Here is a 23348-nt window from a genome sequence, read left to right as displayed (position 1 = left end):
GCTAGGCCCCTTCTGCTGCCTGTGGATCGAGATGCACAACTCTCAGATCCTTCTCCAGCATGTCTGCCTGCACACCACCATGCTTCTCACCATGACCATAATGGAAAGTGTAAGACAGCCCCACTTAAGTGTCTTCTCTTATACAAGTTGCCATGGTCATGGTGTCTCCTTGCAGCAATAGAAATCCCAACTAAGACAAGTCTCATCTTCATTTTTAAAAGTAATACCAGTACATAGCTTTCCTAACTTACTGGCTAGCAAAAAAGGCTAATGCCTTATTAGAATTGAAGATGCTGCTTTGGTCAGGTGAAGTTAGGTTGTGCTGTAATAACAAACACCCCTAACATCTCCTTTTTTTAAGTAGCAAAAGTTTATATTTTGCATGTACTACACATCTAAAATTAGTTGGGTTGGTAGCTGGGCTCTTTTCATGGAAATTTCTCAGAGATCCAAGTTAATAAACTTTCACCTCCTTGTATCCTATCCCTCCTTGCACATCCACCACGTGATCTCATGTCTATACTCATATATAGAGAGACAAATGATGACATGTTAGCTAGAAAGGACAGTATTTCTGATAATAATATCCCATTGGCCTAAGCCAGTTACATGGTTTTTAACTAACTTTAGTGGGTGTCACTGAATACCACTGATTCTAAGACACAGGTCCTGCTTTTGTATTTCTGAAACCAAGAATTTTCAAAATGACCAGTCTTCTTTTCTCCAACACTGGATCTCAGTTTTGAGATGTATTTTGAGGCTAAAGATACCTCTAAAACTTCACAAGACTGTAGTGTTCCTCAGTGCCAATGAGAGCATATCTTTTTCTCCATTCAATAATTCTCCCAGGGATCCAAAAGGGAGGGACAAATGCTGACTTGTGATTCGGAATTTCTGTGCCTGTTGCTGAAGACCCTTGCCTCGGGAAGTGATGCTTTTTTTTTTTTTTTTTTCATACAGTCCTCCTACCTTCTAGGTCATTGTCCAGAGATACCAAATGGTTCTTTTTCTCCCAATTTTGCTTTCCTGTAGCAATTGAGAAGCTTTTTTAGTGGTTGCTTCAGCCATTCATTTGCTTAAGTCATGCAATCTGATCAGTGGAGAGATGGAGGGTTGGGGACATCAGGAGATAGAAAAAGGAAGGGCTGAAAGTCATCAGATTGAAGCCAACTGAAGGCTAAGGCAAGAGAGAAGAAAGACATGGTTTTCTCCCATTCTGCATGGGGCTCCTGGGCTCCAGATCATGCAGTACAGTGCCCATTTCATGTTGCCATGAATGACATGTTATTTGGAAAGAAGGACAAGATTAACCTTCCACACTGTTCTCATTTGAACCCCAGGCAGCCTTTTATGTTTAATTTGGCATTAAAATCCTCTAATTATAGCCAAGATAATGACCTTTAAGGAAATTAGTGACTGAGTAAATGCATACCCCGCTTTGGGAGCATCCTGTTAACACAGTATGGTAGCTCTAACTCACTGGCATCCTTGATTGCTTTGAGGTCACCTGGAGCAGACCCAGGCCATGGCTACTGTCAGAGAGCCGAGAGTCATTATGTCTAAAGCCCCTCTTTTTTGAGCTCATATTTCCTGGATCTTAACTTTTTTTTTTAATCTTCTCTAGCTTTTCCTATCAATAGATTGCACTTGCTTATTTTTTGACTACTTCAAATATTATGACATTTATGACCACTGTCTACGGTTTCCTGGCTGACATATTGTCTATGCATCATCGACTTTCTCTCTGTCCCACATGCCCCATGCATCTCTGAATACTTACATCTCTGTCTATGCTTTAATCTTCTTCCTGGCCTGGCCCTCTTGTCTTCTCTTATTCTCCGGCTGTTGATCACGTGGGTGTGTTTTGGCCCTTTCCTCTGTAGCTCCCAGAGTCTGGAAAATCCATTAGATAGATACCTTTGTGGCTCTCTTGCAGGGTATGCAAGCTGAGCTCCCTCCTATGTGGATATCACCATCATGCTGCTGCTTTTCTGCCAGTTCAGACAGTCCTACTGAGGTTCTGTTACCAGCAGGCCTCAGAAGCGCACAGTTCTGTCATTTTCCTCCTGCTTTTCACCCTTAACTTGATTCTATCTCCTGGGCATGTGAGCTGTACCACAGCTGGCTTTGGAGTCTAACATGTGCTCAGAAATTTGTACCTATTCTGCCACTAGTTGGTATAGCAAAACCCCATCAATCACTTAGCATGCATTTCATGTGTAATAAACATGATTGCTTCATGACTCTAGGAAAATAAATAATTGGGGTCCAAATCACAACACTTAAGAGAGTCAAGCAGACTGGAGTTTCTTCTATCATGCTTAAACAAATGTGGGTTTCTGACTTTTAACAGATGTTCTTGCCATCTCTCTGCACTCTTCTCTCTGCATCATGCCTCTCATGCTGGCAGATGTGGACCTGGGCAAGTCTTTGGTCAGACAATTGTAAACTGCTTGATCTGAATACAGGGTGGACCTGAGCGTAGATGACAGAATTTATGAGTACTTGACAGCCACTCCAGTCTAGTCTCTTAACAGAACACTGGCTTTGCCTTTCTCCAGATGGCTCAGCTTTCTTTGGTTCTGACTATTTTTTTTTCCTTTTTTTGAGAAGAACTATTAACAGAGACATGAAGATAACAAGATTCTTGAATGAAAGAGTATGTGCTGATTTTGGAACAACAAAGGGGTAGGAACATCTGTGTGGTTCGGCTGGACTGGAAGGGATGGGGCACAGAGCCTGAGAGATTTGCAACCAGATGTTTCCTTGCTGGGAAAACAAACTTGTGTGATTCAGCATTTTCCCCCAAAGGCATAAGAAGCTTAAGGGAAGAGTAAGCAACAGTTCACAACTCAGGAAAGAACAGATTATCTTTTGTGGAGACTTCCCTGTACCCAGGCTAGTGAGAGACAGGTTTAGTAAAGAGAACTAAAATGCATGTGTAATCCCAGATGGTGAGAATGACAGCCTCTCTCCCATAGTAAGCTTTCCCATGTAGTTGTTCAAACAGCCGTCATGTTTGCTGTTTTAAATTTTATCTTTACTTACAATATAGTGTTTCCCCCTCCTTCTTTTCCCTCTAACCCCTCCATCACTTCCTGAACTCCCTCTCAATTTCATGGCCTTTAAAAATTATTGTTATGTACATGTAAAGGCGCACAAAGGAATACATATGCAAACACAACCTGCTGAGTCTGTTTAGTGTTATTTGCACGTATATGTTTTTGAAGCTGAACACTTGGCATTGATATTGAGTCACCAGTTAGGGGGCTCATTCCCAGAGAAGACTGATTCTCCTTCTCTCTGCAGTGATTAATTGCCTTCAGCTAGAGCTGGGCCTCATGAGACATTCCCCATCCACACTGGCATGTCAACTGGTGTTGGAATTGTTCAGGTCTTGTTTAGACAGTCATCCTCAAGAGATTTGATGGGTATTGAGCTTCCATGTGATACCTAGAGGACATAGTCTTATAGTAGACTTCCTAACCAGCAGACTTAGTGGGAGATAAATATCTACATCTATTATGTACATATTTTACTTGAATATATATCATTTTTGGTAAATATAAATTAATAACATAATAATAACCCCCATGTCTTTTCCAAATTTCTTTTCTGTTACTTATCTTCCTTCTACCCCTTTTATCATCTTTTCTCCTCTATCTCCAGTTAACATCCTCCTAGTTTTTCCAGTTTCACCCCTCACCTATCCTGCTAGTCTCTTCTCTTGACCTCCCTCTCTCCAGCCATAGTATCTTTTGTACTTTCCTAGTTTTTGTGGTTACTCCAGGTCACATATTCACATCTGAGTATCTGGAGCTAGGAACCACATGAGAGAGAACACAAAGCATTTGTCTTCCTGGGTTTGGGTTACTTCACTTGATGTAATACACACTAGGTCCATCCATTAATTTTCAAATTTCATTTTTTTCCACAGCTGAATATTATCCCATAAAGTAAATGTATCATATTTTCATTATCCATTCATTGCTTGAAGGACATTTAGGTTGTTTTCATTTCCTAGCTACTGTGAATATTAGCAAGTGTCTGTGGAGTAAGATGTTGAGTCCTATGGGCATATGCCAAAGAGTGGTATATCTGGGTCACATGCAAGATTTATTTTTGGCTTTTTGAGTATTCTATACACTGATTTCCAGAGTGTTGGCCCCTTTTTTGAAATCTCCCCAACTTTGAATGGAGGTTTCTCTTTCCCCAAATCTTTCCAGCATATATATATATATATATATATATATATATATATATATATATATATATATATTTATTTATTGTCAGCATTTTGTTGATCTTATCCAGTTTGCCTGGGTAAGATGAAATCTCAAAATGGTTTTAGCGTTTCACTGATTTCTAAGGATGATGAACATCTTTTGCGATATTTCTTAGTTATTTTTATTTCTTCTTTTGATTACTCTGCTCAGACCTATAGCGCACACTTTAGTTTGATCTTTTCCTTTGTCTTGCTTCATTTTCTCTGCTCACCTTGAGGGGAACTAAAAGTATACAAGGGGTGAACTTCAAGATGAGCTACCGACCAAAAGAGAGGAGTTTGATGCACAGGGCCTGGAGGTTGCAGTTGAAGGAGTAGCTGGCACCAGCCAAAGGGATGAGTTGCTCTCCCATCTCTCTCTTTTGCTTAATGGCCTACAGCTCCTTGATCCCTGGTCATTTGGGTCTGGTAAGCTCTTAATCACCAGGAACTTCCAGGCTGAGCATAGACCAGGAACTTCCAGGCTGAGCATAGACCAGACTCAAATTTCTGAACTCTTCTTGTTTTGTTTTTGTCTGCGGCTAAGTCTGTGCAAACTGCATGCAGTGCCCATGGGTCAGAAGAGATCATCAGGTCTTCTGCAACTGGAGTAACAGATGGCTGTTAGCCAGCACGTGGATGATGAGAACTGAATCTGGGTCCTCTGCAAAAGCAACAAATGATCATAACTGCTGAATCATTTGTCCAGCTCCTGAAGTGTCTTCTACTGTTTAAAATAAATTTTTACTTTTTGACATCATTTCCCTGCTTTCCTTTTCTCCTCCCAACCCCTCTCACGTACCTTGCTCTTTCTCAGTTTCATGCCTCTTTTTTCTTTAATTGTTGTTAAGGACACACACACACACACACACACACACACACACACACACACGGCATTCTTAAATATATGAATTCAGTCTGTTCAGTTGTATAATGCCACTTGTATGTATGTGATCCAGGGCTGACCATGGGTTGTGTAACCCATTGGGAGGAGCTCTGCCTTGAGGAAGATCATTTTTCCCACTCCCAAGCATTCTTAGTGGCCTGCAGTTCCTTGTTTTAATTGTATCATAGAAAGAATTGTGCTTGGACTAGGAAGAACTACTAATTAGTACCTTTGTGTGAGTAAACTCCATTCTTTAGCATCCATTTCATCATGATCATTCATTTATTTTTATTTGTTGTAAACAGAAATTGAACTGAAATAAAGCCTCAACCACTGTGCCCAGAAGAGCTGAGATACCAATGGCAGTAAAACAAAAAAACAAACAAAAAACTGTTTGAATTTGGAGATATAGTACCACAGATATTGAAGTCTTCATAAGACCAGGTCTTAACTTCCTATATTATTTGAGACTTTGGCCAACTCAAACTCTTTGTTTAGTTGTTCAGTGAATTCGGTCAAATGTCAGTAGAACTTCCTGTTCCTGTCTCAACTTACATAAGTTTAGTTGAAGCAGAGAAATAAGATTAGAGAATTTAATATAAGAGCTCTGATGGAGACTCTTCCAGAAATATAGAAATCCATATCTTTAGTATAGTTATATAATTTTGTAGGGTACAATAAGGTTTCTCTGAGCACATTGTGTAATAATCAACTCAGGCTGATACTTGTATCACTCACCAATCCTACACCTTTGTCAAAGACCTCTCTCTAATGAACTTTTTATAAAGCTGTGTTTACTGTTATTTATATGAAGTCATGTTATGTCATCATCTTTCAGGTTGGCATCACAGGAAATAATTGATAATTCTCAAATGTTGTTTTAAAGGTAGGAATGCATTTTCCCTCAAAATAGTGTTCATAGAAATCCTGGCTGTATCTCTTTAAAAGGTTTGCCTTCACCAGAGATCCACGGTAGACACTGAAGCACTGAGTAATACCAAGGCATATTCCCAGGGTGCTTGGAGAGCAAAGGAGGCAGAAACACCTGGCAAATACACTCAAAGAAAAGTTACCAGCATGAAAAGCCTGGGTTAAGGTCTCACAGTACTCAACCCTGAGGGTTGAGGAATTGCTTTTTGGATGATCTGCCTGTGAAAGTTTCAGGGACTCAAGGGGATTTATTAATAGTGGGGGCATCAAAACCTTGGCTGCCCTCTGCAACAGTAAATTTGTCTTTGAAACATCTAGACCCTGTACTTGGTGTTCTTCACTGATTTAAGCCGAGGGAACAGACCATAAATCAGCTTATCAGCATCCTTGGGAAGGTTAGGACTCTGGAATGTTAACTTTCCAACCGAAAGCCCTAGAAGTTTCTTTCTGACTGCATTTTGCTTGTTTCTAAGGAAAAGAATTAAATGAAGAATAAATGCTATGGATTAAGAACACATTTGGGGGAGCATACACATGCCACATGTCCATTTTCCTTCTCACAGGGTATTTTCTAATATATCTTTTTGAGTTCCTTCAAAAACAACACTGTTTGATTTTACCACTTTAAGTTAGCCAAGAGGTTTGTCACTTGGACTATTGCATTTTATTTTCCTTTATTTTACCTTTGGACTGCAGGGACTTGGTTGGGAGCACTCATCATCCATAGGTGAGGAGCATACACTATTGTGGCTTGTTTGATGAAGATGTTTCAGAATTTGTTAACTGTGCGTGTAACAGAAAATGCCTTAATTACTTTATTTTTAAACTAACATGGTATTTGGTCAATAGTTAGCCTTTCCCCCTTTAATTGTAGGGTAGGGTAATTTGACATTCCCCCTTTGTCTATGAGACTTGTCTCATATGTACAGTATGATCCACTTAACACCCTGCATCCAGAATAGGGCATGTGAGCAGTATGTCCTGGGGGTGGGCGGGGCTGACCCATGGGAAGGTTCTGGAGAGACCCAGGCTGAGGCTCTGTTTCATACCAGCTCTGTGGCCTTGGAGCCGGTGACAACTCTGAATGGCAGCCTTCTCATTTCTTGCTTCCCTATGATGATAAGAATCTTTAAAGGAGAGCTATGATCATATGAGTGTATGAATCTGAAGTGCCAACAAAATGTCTGGCTCATCTGTTACTTTGTGGACCTCCAATTGGTTTAGTCCAGCAATGTTTTCCTGCTAATTATTTCTGAGAACCTGGCTTTTTTGAGGTTACTGATTGGCAATGGAGGGAAGATGTTAGTATGACTAGAGACATCATGCAGCTGGAATCTCATGTCCCTTCTAGGCAAGTGAAACATTATCACTGCTTCCATTGGTGGGAATGCTGTAGGAGACTTGAAACACATCTCTGAAATCTTCCCCGGAATGGTAGGAATTACAGGGAAATTACAGTGTCAGAATGGTGCCTTGACAACAAGGCATTCTGGATCCACTTCTGAGATAAGCAATCAGCATAACTTTGTGTGCCTTTCATGGTTCTCAGCAGCAATGATGTGAGATTTGATTAGTTTGGACACAGAGGACAGACTAACAGCCCAGCCTGTAATAGGACTGACTTCCTGGCGCTCAGTTTCATGAGAGTTGTCTTCCTCTTGGATCTTTAAACACTTGATTATTTAAAGACACAGAAACTCTTTTTAGGAAATTCATCATGATTACCAAGGCCCTAGTTTTGATCATTTGTTTGTTATAATTAGTGGGTAGAGTTTTATGCCTCTTATAGGGGCCACATCGGCAGAACAAGTATCAAGCTCTATTTCTTACCAAAGGTCTCTTGCTGGGATTAAGTATTTGAGGCAGAACCTATAACATTGCATCAAATTGGTATAAAAGATGTGGGTTTATATGGTGAAGAGAATATTGGCCACCTGATCCCAATTTGACACTTTTCCTGTTAGCACTGAAAAATATTATATTCTGGGAAATGATTCAGTCCCAAGAAAACAGATGTGTTCTGCTGGGAAACAGTCATGCTTTAGAAAGGGAACGCTCCAGCTGTAGCTGGGGCTCATGCCTTTGATGCCAGTCCTTGGGAGGCAGAGGCAGGTGGATCTCTGTGAGTTCCAGCATAGTCTGGGTTGTGTAGTGAGGTCTTGTTTCAACAACAACAACAGTAGCAGCAGAAGCAACAACAACAACAGATACATACAAAACAAACAAAGACCAAACAACAACAACAACAACAGATACATACAAAACAAACAAGACCAAACAGCAACAGCAACACACTATGAAAGCTCAGTGTTGTTGGAATGATTTTGGCCCTGGATGATTGGTTATCTTATTGGGCTGGGAGTGTTGAGAACCAAGTTCTCATCTGAGCTGAAACTTTATCAGTGTTGGTGCTGTATCCCAGGGCAGTTGACATTGGAACTTTGTTTTATGCTATCTCTTCAGGGGATTCTTTTCTCCTGAAAGAATTGGCTTTCCATCCACTCTCAGAGGCCACACAAGTTAATATGGATTTGAAGCTGGATAGAATAACTCAGGATGCTTCTTTTTCTTTTAATAATAAACGCTGGGTTGATAGCTCAGACTTGTCAGTTACTAGCTATTTTTTAAAATTATTTATTTTTTACACTCCAATCCCAGTTTCTCCTCCCTCCTCCTGCTTCCCCAACTCTCCATCACCTCCTAACTGCTCCTTGCAGAGGGTAAGGCCTCCCCTAGGAAGTCTATTAAGTCTGTCTCATCATCTGGTTGAGGCAGGATCAAGACACCTCTCCACCCACCACACCCCTGTGTCTATGCTGGGCAAGGTATCTCTCCATATAGAATGGGCTCCATTTGTGCATTAGTGTTAGATCTTGGACCCACTGCCAGTGTCCTCATGCATTATTCCAGTTACACCATTGTCACCTATATTAAGGAGTCTAGTTGGGTCTTATGCAGGTTCCCCGTTTGTCATACCTGAGTCAGTGATCTCTCACTAGCTGCTTCCGGCTTCTCACTGACACTGCTGCTGGTCCAGGCCTGAAGCTTGGGGTTTCCCTCTGACTCTGCTCCCAGGTCTGAGACTCGTGATTCCTTGCGAGGCTGCTCCCAGGTCTGGGGCTCCCATGATGTTGCTCGGAGCCTGAAGCTCCGCCTTCCTCTGATGCTACTTCCTGTCTGGGAATCTCACAGATGCGCAGTTTAGGGCTCTGAAGCTAGAACCCACCTCTGACGCTACTCCCACGTCAGGGGCACGTGGCTCCCTTGACGCTGCTCAGCTTCCTTCTGACGCTGCTTCCAGGCTGGGAATCAGGCCTCTCACTGATGCTGTTCCCCGCCTGACTGAAGTTCCCGACTTCCCTCAGGATGCTTCTTGTTCAGACCTAGACCTAGGTAGGTAGTGCTTATGGACATCTGGCGGCTTGAGTAAGCAGGAGCTCTTCTTTTTGGTGTTACAAACTGAGCAGGCAAAGTGAGTGTCCCGAGTTTCATGGCTGATAAAGAAGTCAACTGGTGTTTTCTTTTTCCTAGCTGGTGAGATGGAGGCCTCGGTTATAACGTTTGTGTCGAGCCTTATTTATTACTTAGGACACTTCTCCAGGTCAGTGTCAATCATGTGTGCAAGCCTAGGTTTTGGAAGACACAGAGGGAACCAAGAACACAGGTTCTCAGGGCCCGAGGATTGCTAAGTGCAGCAATACTTTCAAAATCACTGTGTGCTGAGCTCTATTCCCAGAATCCAGAAAACAAGACATGGTGCCCTATTCCTCGAGGTTGTCTCTGGTCTATCGGTCAAGTGCTATGGTGGAGCCATGTATAGAAGCATATATGGGGGACAAAGGAAGAAGTGACTGATTCCACTATTCTGTTTTATGCTAACTTGTACCCCAGCGTCCATCCTGTGAGTCCATGCGTATGTGAGTCCGTAGCTTATACGGTTACTGTGCCAACATGCCTGGAAAAGCGATTTTATACTTTTATCTTTGAAAACAGTAGGGCAGAATGTCATTTCTATAGTTATTATACAAGGCAAAATAAATAAATAAATACAGCAAGAGTAATTTGTGGGCAGATTTGAGTTTTGCTGAAATCCTCTATCCAGTTTAATTCCTTGAAGATTTCCACTTCGTTAACTGACAATTCCTATCCAAATACTTTAAAATTACAGTCTTTAAAACCCAGCACTATTGCTTATTTCTAGCAAATAGAGGTGGCTTCTATTATTTTGAATTATTATTTTTTTCCTTTTAAGTACTAGTGAAAGCATGACTTCAAAAGGGCATTCCCAGGTACGATGGACACCAGCATAGCTTCACAGTCAGAAGTGTATTAATGTTTTTGATATGAAGTAGGAAAGACACTAATTTTAATTGTTTTATATTCTAGGATATGTGTATGTGTGTGTGTGTGTATGTGTTGTGTGTGTGTGTAATAATGAGAACTTCAAGAACTTAGAGAGTGGTTTCCTTCCATGGTGCACAAGACATTTCATGTGTCCTGCTGATTTGTCTTAATAACTTCTTTGAGAGGAGGGAGAGGAGGAAGCCTCGAAGTGGTTGACATGTGAGTACTGGCAGTGGTTAACACTGGCACTGCCATGGATGGGTCTGTTGGAGAATTTAGCCTAGGCTCTGTTAGTGGTTTTCCAAATGTGTTTCAGTAAATTCAGGATTCCTTAGGAGTTAGTCAGTCCTCCAGGGTACACACTGGAGAAACTTAAAGGTCCCAATTTTCTCTTTTATGCCCGTCTTCCATTCAAGACTCCAAGGATGCACCACTGTTCACCCTCTTGAAAAACATTTCCTGTTTTCTCTCACTTCTCTGTCTTTGGACATCAAACGTCATGCTCACACCTTGTCTTAGTTAGGGTTTCTATTGAGGTGATGAAACACCATGACCAAAAAGCAAGTTGGGGAGAAAAGGGCTTATTTGGCTTACACTTCCATGCTGTAGTCCATCACTGAGTGAAGGCAGGACAGGAACTCAAACAAGGCAGGAACCTGGAGGCAGGAGCGAATGCAAAGGTCATGGAGGGGTGCTGCTTACCGGCTTGCTCAGCCAGTTTTCTTAGAGAACCCAGGACTACCTTCTCAGGGGTGCCCCCACCCACCATGGACCCACATCAAGCAGTACTTAACAAAATGGCTTACAAGCTCGCCTATAGCCCCATCTTACTGAGGCATTTTCTCTCCGGGGAAACCAGCTTGTGTCAAGTTGACATAAAGCTAGCTGGTACAAATCCCTCTTCTACTTTCATGACACTAACCCCTATTTTGAAGTACAGGGACAGTCTGGCCTGGGTGTCTTGTCAGTATCTTTCACTGTACTGTGGGCTTTGCTTTGTGTTCCTAATTCTTGTTGTTTTCCAATGTGCAGCCTAATCTTGGGGACTATGTCTGATGCTTCTGTTTCCTCCAGTGCCCATCACAGTGCCTAGTAGTAAATAATAAAATGAATGGCAACTGTGAATTTTAGGTCTTGCAGTCCTTAACTACATTTCATTTTTAGTTTTGTCTCTGACCTTTCCTCCTCGGGGATAAATTCCAAAGAACTTTTGGAGAAAAATAAATGATGTAGGAATAATTGTCTGGGTGTATCAGAGACCAGGAATCACCCAGCATTTCTTTCTCTTGTGGTCATTAGACTAGTCTCTCTCAAACTCCAAGGAGGAGGTAGATTCCAGAAAAGTCAAACAAATCTAAGGAAAAAAAAAAATCCAAGACTTAGAGGAAGTAGATAATCATGCAGTGTGTGCTGAAACTCTCTCTGGTGTTCGTTTAATCAACCAAGTTTGTTTCAGAGGTGTTCTTTTAAACTTGCATACCACTTCCTAGGAAAGCTGATGGAAATATACTAGGTTACCAAGCATTTCAACAGCTTCAGGGAATAAGTGAGAATTGAAGGCTCCCATCCATGCATTTATTACTGCTTTCATATTGTGTGCAAAGCTCTCAGTCCTCTTGGGAACAGACTAACTTCCCAGAGTGCCTTATTAACTAAACAAATCTGCTGCAGGGCACTTCAGTGCCCTTCATTGACAATGCTGCCTGGAGAATGAGAGATTGTCCCTCTTTAGGACCTTTTCAGCTTTATCAATAAACAAGGTCCAAGTTTATGCCTTTCTTTTTGCCTGAGGACTTTCACCAGAAAAGTAGCTCTGTGGTTGAGATGTTAATGAAGCTTGCCTATGTGAGAAATGTGCAAGGACCTTTGCTATGGGCAGGTCACCAAGTTTGTAGCAATGGCTGTTTTATGGAGCATATCTTTGAGACAAGGGGTGGGCAAATGTTCTGCAAAGGGCCAGATAAGAAATGCTTTTTGCCTTTCAGGGTGGAAAAGCAGCCCCAGGCAATATGTAAACCAGGAGGTGTGGCTATGCAAATAAGCACCCTACTACAAAAGTAGGTAGTGGCTTTGGTTAGGCTTGTCTGTAAACTGGATTCTATAGTTAGTGCCCCTCTCAGAGTCACTGGCAATTTGGCAAGAAAGGGTCAATTGCTGAGCTTTACTCTGCATAGTGGCCAATTGTAATTTACCTTTAAGATTTTACAGGTCTCTAATGAAGAGGATGGAGATGTTCAAACATATAAAGAAGTACATACTTGATTTTTTAATAGCGTGGTTAATTTTTTTAAAAATTTGTTATTTTACATGTCGATCCCAGTTCCCTCTCCCTGCCTTTCTCCTTCCCTCCCTCCCTTTGACCCTCTCTGCCCCCTCACAGGCACCCTGACCACCCTCCCCTCTCATCCCCCCCCATGCCAATTCCACATGTAGGGCAATGCCATCCAGGTGGGGTCATGTAGATCTGTCAAGTGATTTGAAGTAGGGACTAGGGCTTCTCTCCTGTCTCCAGGTTAGGGCAGTATCCCTCCATGGGGGATGTGTCTAGCATCGTTAATTTTATTGACACATATGATCGGTGACTTGGACAACACACATTAACACCTACTTTCAATAAAGACCCTTCCATTTTTCACAGACTTAAAGGTTGGCTGGGTATTCCCTATGTATGGAAACCAAATGCATTATGGTGAGGAAAAAAATACCAGGATTAGTAAGAAATAAAATGTAGATAAGGAAAGCTGTGCCAACATAGATCATTCACCTCTGTTTGACCCCACTGTGTCATGCAAGAATTAAAGGCACTGTATCCGACCCAGGCAGAGTAGATAAACCACATGACCTATTTTAGCTTGTGGTGTGGGTAGCTACCAGAGGAGACAAATTTCCACTCACACTGGTGATTTTGAAATTACGATCTGAAATATATGGATTGGGCTGTAGCTCAGTTGTAGAATTATTGCCTAGCCAGCAGAAAGCCCTGCATTCGATTTCAAGCACTGAAAATTAAAGCTTTTGATTGTATGTAATTAATCAATAATAGTAAAAAAAATAATTTTTGGTTCGCTCCTGTCTATTTCACATTAATCTGTAAAGATTTTCCTCTGGTTAAAAAAAAAAAAAAAAAAAAAGAACTGCAAGCAAGACAACATATCTAATCATTAAAACCATATTCCTTCTCCCCCAAATGGAAAAATCATCTATTTGTTACCCGTGGAGAGAGAAAAGAGAGGAAAAAGCACATTTGCTCTATGGTACCAGAGTGTTTAAAGATGTCAGCAGTGTAACCACACTCTTGTGCAGAATGTAGCTTTCCCACAGTCATCTTCCCCCTGCATTATTGCTGTAATGATGATATTGTGATACTTTGCTTTGGTGGCAAAGAGTCTGGGCTGTGTCCTTTCCCCAATACCTGCTGAATCAGGCCCATTGGACAGATGAATAAAAACAGATAAACACCCATTGATAATATGTCTGGACATAAGAGCAAGTGACACTTAGATGTGCTGTGGGGGTAGATCCTGGCATGCAGATCTAGAGTAGTAATTGGGCCTGAGGGGAGCAGAAGCAGGATTCCCTGACACATGTGAAATTCAACAATTGGGCTCCATCACTGTGTGCAAACCCATTAGTGCACACTGGGTCTTCTTCCTTTTTCTTGAGCCTGCTACCCACACTTACTCAGGGATGTAACCAGCTTCATCAGGAAGCCTTAGGGGAGAAGAATCAGGTGTTTGTTCCATTTTATATACTTATTTTGCCCTTTCAAATACCTCATCACGTAGGAATGATTATATCATATATCTTAGAAGGAAATCAAAACATAGAGTGGTTAAATAGGTTAAACAACTTGATCCAAATCATACAGCCAATAGTAACAGAGCAGGGATATGACTTCAGTTCTGATCCCAAAGGAACTGTTATTATGCATTGCTTTAAAAGAATGTAATAGAGCCGGGCGTTGGTAGTGCATGACTTTAGTCCCAGCACTCGGGAGGCAGAGGCAGATTTCTGTGAGTTCGAAGCCAGCCTGGTCTATATATAGAGTTCCAGGACAAAAACAAAAAACAAACAAACAAAAAAAGAATTTAATAGAAAAGACTCCAAAGCAAAGGGAGAAATAGACCTATAATTTCTCACATATTGAAGTCTAGAACAAAAATTTAGATTTTTAGGCAAAAAAAAAAAAAAAAAAAAAAAAAAAAAAAATAGTATGGCCCTTGGAGTAGTTCTCAGCCAGGAGGACATATGGGATGCTTGACACTAATGCTGATGGTTTATTTCAAGCCTGGAAACTTGATTGAATCATCCTGGGGTGTATCTTGAACATGGGGATTTTCAAGTCTCCCTGGTTGATACCAGTGGGCAGCCAGCTGCAGTGGGACTAAATGGCCTGCAGAGATGGCGTGATATTGTGATAAGGGCTCACAGGCTTTGCTGGCTTGTTTGGAGGTTGTTCCAGGGAGACTTAACAACTACAAACAGAGAAGCTGTAATCTCTAGAGTTTCTGTTTACATCAGCATTTTAAAAAAATTTGTCCCTATCATGCTAAATTTCATGGTTTTGTGTAAACTCTGGGGCTAGTTTGATGTCCTTCTAGACTGTGTCTCCCAGGGTCCTGTAGAGGTAAATCCTGAAGTGTGTGAACTATAAACTGGGATTTGATTTTTGAAAGAAAACATGATACCTCAATAATAATGCTGGAATTGTACTTTCAGAAAGGGCAGCCTTAAGTGACACTTCATTCAGACATTTTCCTTCTTGATTTTTCTTTTCTTGCTTTCTGGAAGCATTCCTAATTTAGTAGAATATAAGTGTGGCTTGATTCCCAGGGTAAGGACCTAGGGAAGCAAAGGGGACGCATGATCTGAATTCTTACTTATGAAATGCCTGACACATGATATTGTCTCCTTTCTATAAACTCTGCTCAAAGATATGACTGCTCTGAAAACAAGCAGTCCTTGGAGCTGTGGAGGTAGTAGCATTTTTCAGTGAGAGCAAACTTTTAGTTAAGGATCCCGTGGTATGGTACTCATGCTTTACAAAGCATATTTACACATATTCTATGGTAGAGGGTGGCAAAATATCCCAATTCTTCACTCTTCCCAGGATATGTGCCATTTTCAATGTGATTTTATAGTCTAAAATAGGCCACTTTCAATCTTGGCTGGTCTTGTGACTTATTTTAAATAACAGAATGTAATGTAAGTGATGTGCCAGGCTCCGACACAAAGGTACAGGAAGACTTTGGTGATTTCTTCCTCAGCATCCCTGCTCTGTACTGGGAACAGGCTTAGCCTTTCTTTTCCAGATGAGAAGCCACATGGAGCATAGTCATTGCAGCAAAGCTATTGTACATCAGCCATGACGCTGATAACTTCCCCACCCAGTCCAACAAAGATCTGGGACTCTTTAGGCTACTTAGACTCAGGAGAAGTAAGTTAATTTTTTTTTAATTGCCATGTAGACATTGTGGCAGAAAGCTAAAAACACACCTTCCTGTGACCCTGTGACTGTGGAAAGGGTGGGTGATTGTAAGTCAATGTCTTTGCAGCTAGTGAAAGCCCTGGGGTCTGACATCTCCTAGTTTTGAATCTTGGGCTGATTAAGTTTTCAGAATTGGTTTCTCCAGCTGGAAAGTGATATGATAAAATTTTGCTTGGAAAGTTGCTCTGAGGATTAAAGTAGATAAGCCGTGTAAAGGGCCCAGCTCATGTAAACACTATAAATTTCAGTTCCTACAGTGATAGTCATGCCAAGGTTCCATGTCTAGGAGTGACAGACCAGGTCTTCACGTCAATTTCTTAATAGACTTCCTAATTCCTGAGTCAGAAGAATTGCTGTTTCTCTCTTCTCCATTCTTGTTACCATCTTACTATTCCTATTTGTGTTCTCACCTCAGAGCTTATTTCAAGTTTTCAGGCCACTACCAGGCTATTATAATTCATAAGGCCCTTTAAAAAGTGAAAAGGAGCCGAAGTTGTCTTCCAATGGTGCAGGTGTAATGAATTAGTTGATTTAAGACTTATCAGGAAGAAAGTAGGATGTCCTTATAGGAAAACAAAAGCAATGGGTCTTCCACACTGTAGTCCCCCAATAAAACCAGGACCATCTCCCACAAGATCTCCTAGGTATGAAGTAAGCTTGCTAGGCAGAAATCTGAGCAGCTAAGGTCAAAAGGCAGAGGAACTCTTAATACAGACGTTTGCAATATTTGATGAGCACTTTGGCCCCATGGGCAATTTCACAACAGAGCGAGTGCTGTGATGTATGTTCTAGAATTATAAAAAGCATCCAACTAGTAGTGCTTTGTTCTTGAAACATTTTTCTTTTCACACTGCATGAGGACTGTTCTCCCTCATACCGCATTCAGCTCTTTTTGCCATACCCCTGTGTATTTGAGGACAGAGTTTCATTCTTGCATTTTCACTTTACTGAAATGAAGGGAACTCCTGGGAGCAACCTTTTTAGTCTAGTTAGACATGTTATGCCCATTTAAATACTATGCCTCATTAGATGGCATTTCTTCAGAAGCTCACTGGGAGCAAGATATCTTTCTGGCTAGGGCCCAGGTGTGTGGTGGTCAGCAAGCATCACTTGCAAAATAGCATCAGGTACAGATGCTATGTGGAGAGAAAAGCATCTCCAAGTGCTGCTGTCTAAAATTCTGAAGAGAAGGGAAATATATATCAAGATTATTTGTGGAAACAGTTACTCAGTGTTGCTGGCTTCAAAATGTCTCTTAGCTAAGATTTGGAAGCCTGCTATTAATCAAGCTGCCTTGGGAAAGATCACCACTTCCCTCAGGATCCTGCTTTTAGAAGCAAAAAGCAGATGTTTTTCTAGATAAGAAACAAGCATTTTATGCTGCAGCATGCAGAGTTTAGTCAGCAAGAGACAGGGAGTCGAATTTACACTCACGGTTGTGCTCTGCCTGCCTGGAATTATTCACTCCCATCAGGCTAACGAATGACCTGGTTTCCAGTCTTCTGTGGTTCCTGGTATTTCTCTTTTGGATCAAGATTTCCTATCATTTCTACCTCCAGCCTGCTTTAACCACTAAAAGCATAATGATTTATCTTGGGTATAATTATATCTCCCCATCCTTTTTTTAAAATTAGTAATTGTGGATATGTACGAATACTTTTTGAAAATATTCCTGTAGCATGCCATGTTCACGTTACCATTTTAGAATTTCCAGTCCTTTAAAAATTTTATTTTATGTATACGAGTGTCCTGCCTGCAAATATATCCATTCACTATCTATGTATTGCCTGAAACTTGTGGAGGGCAGAAGAGGGCATTAGAGTCCTTGGAACTGGAGTTACAGACAATTATGAGCTGCCATGTGGGTGCTGGGAATAGAACCTAGATACTCTGGAAGAGCAGCCAGTGCTCTTAACTTCTGAGCTCCACAAATGTCCACTTCTTTGTATAGATAATCTTTGACATTTCATTAGGTTGCAAACAGAATGCTATTTTGAATTGAAAATGACTCAGATTCTAGATGCATTATTAGAAACTATAAGACTGAAGAAGATCATCTATTACCTATTCAGATTGTAATATAAAACAAGATTTTCCCTGTTTGATATTTGCCTTTGCTGCATAATTGTTAAGGCAGGGACTCTGACAGCAAAGAGAAAGATATATGATCAGGTAATGACCCCTTCCCTCCTTTAACGACAGGGAGACTTAAATGTGTGAAATCTTGAAGTTACTGTAGGTGGTACTGTAGGTACAGCTTAGGCTACACACTTTATAGTGAATCTCTTCAGGTGTTCCATTTGATGACTGTGCCTTTACTGTTTGATCCCTTCAAGAGAGGAGCTCTCATCACTAGGAGAGACAGTGTATCCATTATGGCATAGCATATTGTGATGGTTCGAAAGAAAATGGCCCTCAAAGGAAGTGAGGTAAAGCCTTGTTGGAGTAGGTGTGGCCTTGTTGGAGGAAATGTGGGTGTGGGCTTCCTATGCTCAAGCTATGCCTAGTGTCACAGTTCACTTCCTGTTGCCTGCAGATTAGGAAGTAGTACTCTTAGCTCCTTCTCCATCACCATGTCTGCCCACATTCCACCGTGTCCTGATGATAATAAGCTAAACCTCTGAAACTGTAAGCCATCCCAATAAAATATTTTCCTTTATAGGAATTCCTCTTCACAGCAATAGGAACCCTAACTAAGATACACATTTTATTATAAAGGTTGTAATAAGCTACTTAATCCCATTCTCTGCCAAGCTTCATTACTGGTGTGGGCACAGGCAATGAAACCACCTGGGAATTGACTCAAGGGTAGATCTAAAGTTCTTTTATCCACACTTATAGTCATGTTGGTGGAATCAGGTTGCCTTTCCTTTGTCTACTGATGTTCTCTCTTCCTGCTGAATGACTCTAGAGCAATGGTTCTCAACCTGTGGGTTGTGACCCCTTTGTTGTGATCTTTTCACATGGGTTGTCTAAGATCATAATGATATAAAATTATAGTTATGAAGAAGCAATGAAATAATTTTATGGCTGGGGTCACCACAACATGAGCTGCTGTACTAAAGGGTTATAATATCAGGAAGGTTGAGAACCACTGTTCTAGAAACACTGTATATTTGAGAATAGGGTTAGCATATATTTTTATTCTCCACCCCAAATGTCCCAGTAGACTTTGAACTTGACATGCATGATGCTTGTTTCCAAATTTAACCATAGTTCTATTGGATTGGGGTTTGTTGGTCTCTGGGCATGGCTTGACACTGGGGCTGTCCAGAGCTTTGTCTTCAACAACTTTAACAAGACTGTGTCCTGGAATGAGCCAAGGCCATAGATAAAGGAGTTCACAGGTCCTGCAGAATGTCATTGACAATGTCCTGTGGTGGCAGCTTGTAATACCTTTTCCTTATAAGGTTAACAAAACAAAATTTGAAACATATAGCTTTGTATGCATGTAAATGAATGTTGGGATAAAATGTTAAATTTCGTGTTATAAAAGGAAACATGAATACTTTCCCTCATGCAGTTGGGCTTTCTCTTTGCATTAGAGACTTGCCAGATATTAATGAACTCAGTTTCCTCTTCCTTGGTGCTCAAGAAAGCTGTACTTCTCATTATTCCCTGTAGTTATTTTGGGGGCTACGTCCTGGGTTTTGTCTCATGAAATATGGAATGTCAAAGTCATTATGATTTTTAATTAAAAAGGAAAGAAGCAATGCATATTTGCTTACATTACATTATTCTGAAAGCAGAATAAGAAATTAAAAAAAAAATAAAACATGGTAAGTTGGCAAATTTAAAGCAATGAAATTAATTCTAAAGGAAATTGCTTTGTACCTGAGATAGTTTGGAAGAAAGACTTAAAAAATAGGAGATGGTAAGGTCAGGCAAATGGAACACTAACAGCTTTTCAAAACTCATTTAAGACAGAGTGTTTGTAAAGCCTGACTGTGCCTGGTGCCAGGGTGAGAAGGAACACACTTTTAAATGCTAGAATAAACAATTCCAAAGACTTCATTTCCCCCAACATACCTTAAAATGTACTGTGTTTGCAATAGTTTTCCTCTCTACTTTGTTCACTGAATTGCCTCAATGGACTCGAATGAGTGACCATACTCTCTCTCTCTATACACACACACACACACACACACACACACACACACACACACACACACACATATGTATATATATGTGTGTATAATAAATCTTAATAAAGTATCTTCCATTTTCATGTTTTTTTCTTTTATTTTTGATGTTTGATATATTCTCACCAGTATGGTACAAATCTTAACTGAGAAGTCACAGGTGAAACACAAAATAAGCATACATTCAATTGAAAGCATAGTTTGTAATGACTACTGTGAAGGAATCTTGATTGGATGGCATGCATCAGCCTAGCATGGTAGCAGGGGCTCTGCCTTATCACTGTCCATCACCACTGAGCTGCTGCCTCTTCTCCTCAATATGCTCTTTGAAATCACTCTTCAATTGCTCTGCTCTTGTTTTTTTTTTTTTTTTTTTTTTTTTTTTTTTGTGTGGGTGCGGCGTGCGGCTGTTTCTTTTCATAAGCATCTCTACAGCTTAATTAACCTTTAATACTTGGAAATTCATATTCATGCTTAGGCCCAATTTATGGTTTTATATTTTTGAACTTTCCAAGAGGGGATTGGCTAACAATAGAAGCATTTGAGGAAAATCTAGTAATTATCCCAGCTTGGCCACTAGCAAGTTGCGTAATTACAAGCAAATTATCCTACATTGTTGAATCTTTAATAATTGACTGTTGGGAACTGACAGCAATTACCACTATTTACCTCCAAGTAGATTATTCACTTTGATGTTTGTCTTTTAAAATGCTAAAGAAACCTATTGTGACTGAGAAGAGGGCTGTAAAAATAGCTTGGTGCTTTGCATCAGAAAAGCTGTGTATGCAAATCCAAGATCTGGCATTTATTGGTTTAAAGTCTTAGATTTGGGGCTTGGCTGGATGGCTCATCCAGTGAAGGCACAGTATGCAAAGGCACTTGCCTCTAAGCCTGATGACCTGAGTTAGATCAACTGCAGCAACAAGCCAGAAGGAGAGAACTGACTCCCACAACATGTTTTCTGCTTCCCGTAAGTACACCACAGCATATTCATGTCTTAAGTGTATATACACACCAATGTGTGCAGAATAATAATAATAATAAAGTATCAAAGTCTCATACAAGTCATTTAAAGCTTGAGCCTATGTCTCTCCAAATATGGGATGGGTCATTTAGGAATGTTTTGAGGATTGGGAGACAAGTATCCCACACAGTGCTGGTCAGTAGAGATGACCCAGTAAGACAGTATTTGTTTTCTCTGAAGACTTTGAGTAGGATACCTAAATTCTCCTTCAGGTGTCACTGAGCAGTGAAGCCTGACAGAGTCCCAGGAATAATTATTTGTTTGTTGATTCACAGTGGCCACTGAATAATGGATTCTCCATTTGATACAGAATTCTGATTTCATTATTCTTATTTAACTAACCTTGAAAGTGGTAATGAGATCTTTTCCTTTTTGACTTACTACTTAGAATTCCAGAAGAAAATTGGCCATTAAGTCAAAAGTCCTTTTGTTCATTTCTTGTTCTAACCCATCAGATGGATCCCATCATACTTGGAATGAAATTCTGAGGCCACATCAGTGCTTGCCACTGAAGCCAGAGGTGTGCAGTATCTGTGTCTTGCCTCATTCTACTCTCATCTTTTCTCCAGCTCCAGGTGTCTTAGTGTTGCTTTTACATACTCAGTCCATTGCCACTGGAAGCCATTCTCCATAGAAAACATCAGGTCCTTTCCCCCAGATTTTCATAGTTGGGTCCTTTCCAGCACCCAATATTCCTCTTTAAATCACCTCCTCAGGCAGAGACCTTTAAAATATCCACCTCTTCCTTGAGCCCAAATATCCACCTCTTCCTTGAGCCCAACACAGTCTCTTCAAGCAATATCTATTCTTTCCTTATTAAAAAAAAACCTTATAAACCACATATTTGTGCTGTAAATTATCTTTGCTTGCTTGTTTGTTACTCATCTTTTTCACCAAAACATAGGTTCTATGTAATGGAGAATGCTGCTGTCTTCCAGTCCTAGATTGTAGCTCTCTCTCTCTCTCTCTCTCTCTCTCTCTCTCTCCAATTCAATTCTATGTATTTTTTCTCTTAGTTTTGTTTCTCTGAGGCCATCCCTTATTTGTATGTTAGTTCTGATGCCTAATTCCCAAACTCTAAAATCATCCTGTCTAACAGAAATTTAATGTAAACCACATCAATAATTTTAAATTATCTAGTAGCCATGTTGGAAAAGCACATAAATATTAAATTTTGATAATATTTAACCCATTAATCTAACAATATCATTGAAAACCCACAATTCACATACATATTGCTGAGCTTATGTTTTCACATTCTTTTCAAAATTTGTGGTATGCTTTAAGCTTGAGGGTCATGCCAACTTGAAATATATATACGTATATAAATGTTTTCTGCTTCCAAGCCTTATGTGGCTGGTGGTTTTTATACATAATGCATATTTATTACATATAACATATAGTGACATGATTTTTACTTTGCAGTGAATGATGAGGCTGCTTATAGCCTGCTCTCTCCATTTGTTTTTTCCTAACATTTTTAGATTTATATACATATGTGACTCTAGATATATGTATATAATCTGTGCTTACAATTTTAATTTTTTACTAGTATCTTCTACAAATTTAAATAATATGTTTGATAGTGTTTTTAATACTTAGGTTTTGGGAATACTAAAGTCATATCACAGGCCTTCTTCATTTCAGTTCTTCACTTCAATTCTATAGCACTCTGTATCTTTGCTCCTCTCTGTTCTGGCGTCTATGGCCCAAGTTGTAAATATTTACATTGCTTCTGCAGTCATGTGCATTCAGTCTCTCATACTGTGTGTATGAATGGTGTTTGTACACACATCCTCACACATACATGGAAGCCGGCAAAGGTCTCTATTACTCCCATCCCTATTGCCTCGAGACAGGGTCTCTCACTGAATTGGAAGTGTGACATTTCAGCCAGGTGGTTCTTTGGATCTGCTTGTTTTCTTCTGCTCAGTGTTGGGTTTGCAAGCTTGTAGATGGAAGCTTTTGGCAGTCCTGCTGTCCTTCAGTCATAAATAAACACACTGAGGCTTATATTAATTATAAACTGTTTGGCCAATGGCTCAGGCTTCTTATTTGGCTAGCTCTCTCTTAATTATTAACTCATATCTGCTAATCTATGTATCTCCACTTTGTCTTGGTTTACTGGTGACGCCCAGCCCTCTTGCTCCCTTGGCAGCTACATCGTGTCTCCCTCGGGTGGCTCCTCTCTCCCTTTCCTCTTCCTAAAATGCTCCTAGTCTGGTAGCCCTGCCTATACTTCCAGCCTGGTTACTTACCAATCAGCACTT

The 23348-nt window shown here is 40.4% G+C and overlaps 1 pseudogene; it reads right to left on the bottom strand.

Annotated features, from left to right (window-relative positions):
- LOC127214891 (phosphomannomutase 1-like) overlaps nucleotides 1–11193 on the bottom strand; it is a 49248-nt pseudogene extending 38055 nt beyond the window's left edge.
- Nucleotides 11194–23348: the final 12155 nt, after the last annotated feature.

This window comes from Phodopus roborovskii, unplaced genomic scaffold, assembly GCF_943737965.1.
Source record: "Phodopus roborovskii unplaced genomic scaffold, PHOROB, whole genome shotgun sequence".
Lineage (NCBI taxonomy): Eukaryota > Metazoa > Chordata > Mammalia > Rodentia > Cricetidae > Phodopus > Phodopus roborovskii.
This window is presented reverse-complemented; position numbering and strand designations above follow the sequence as displayed.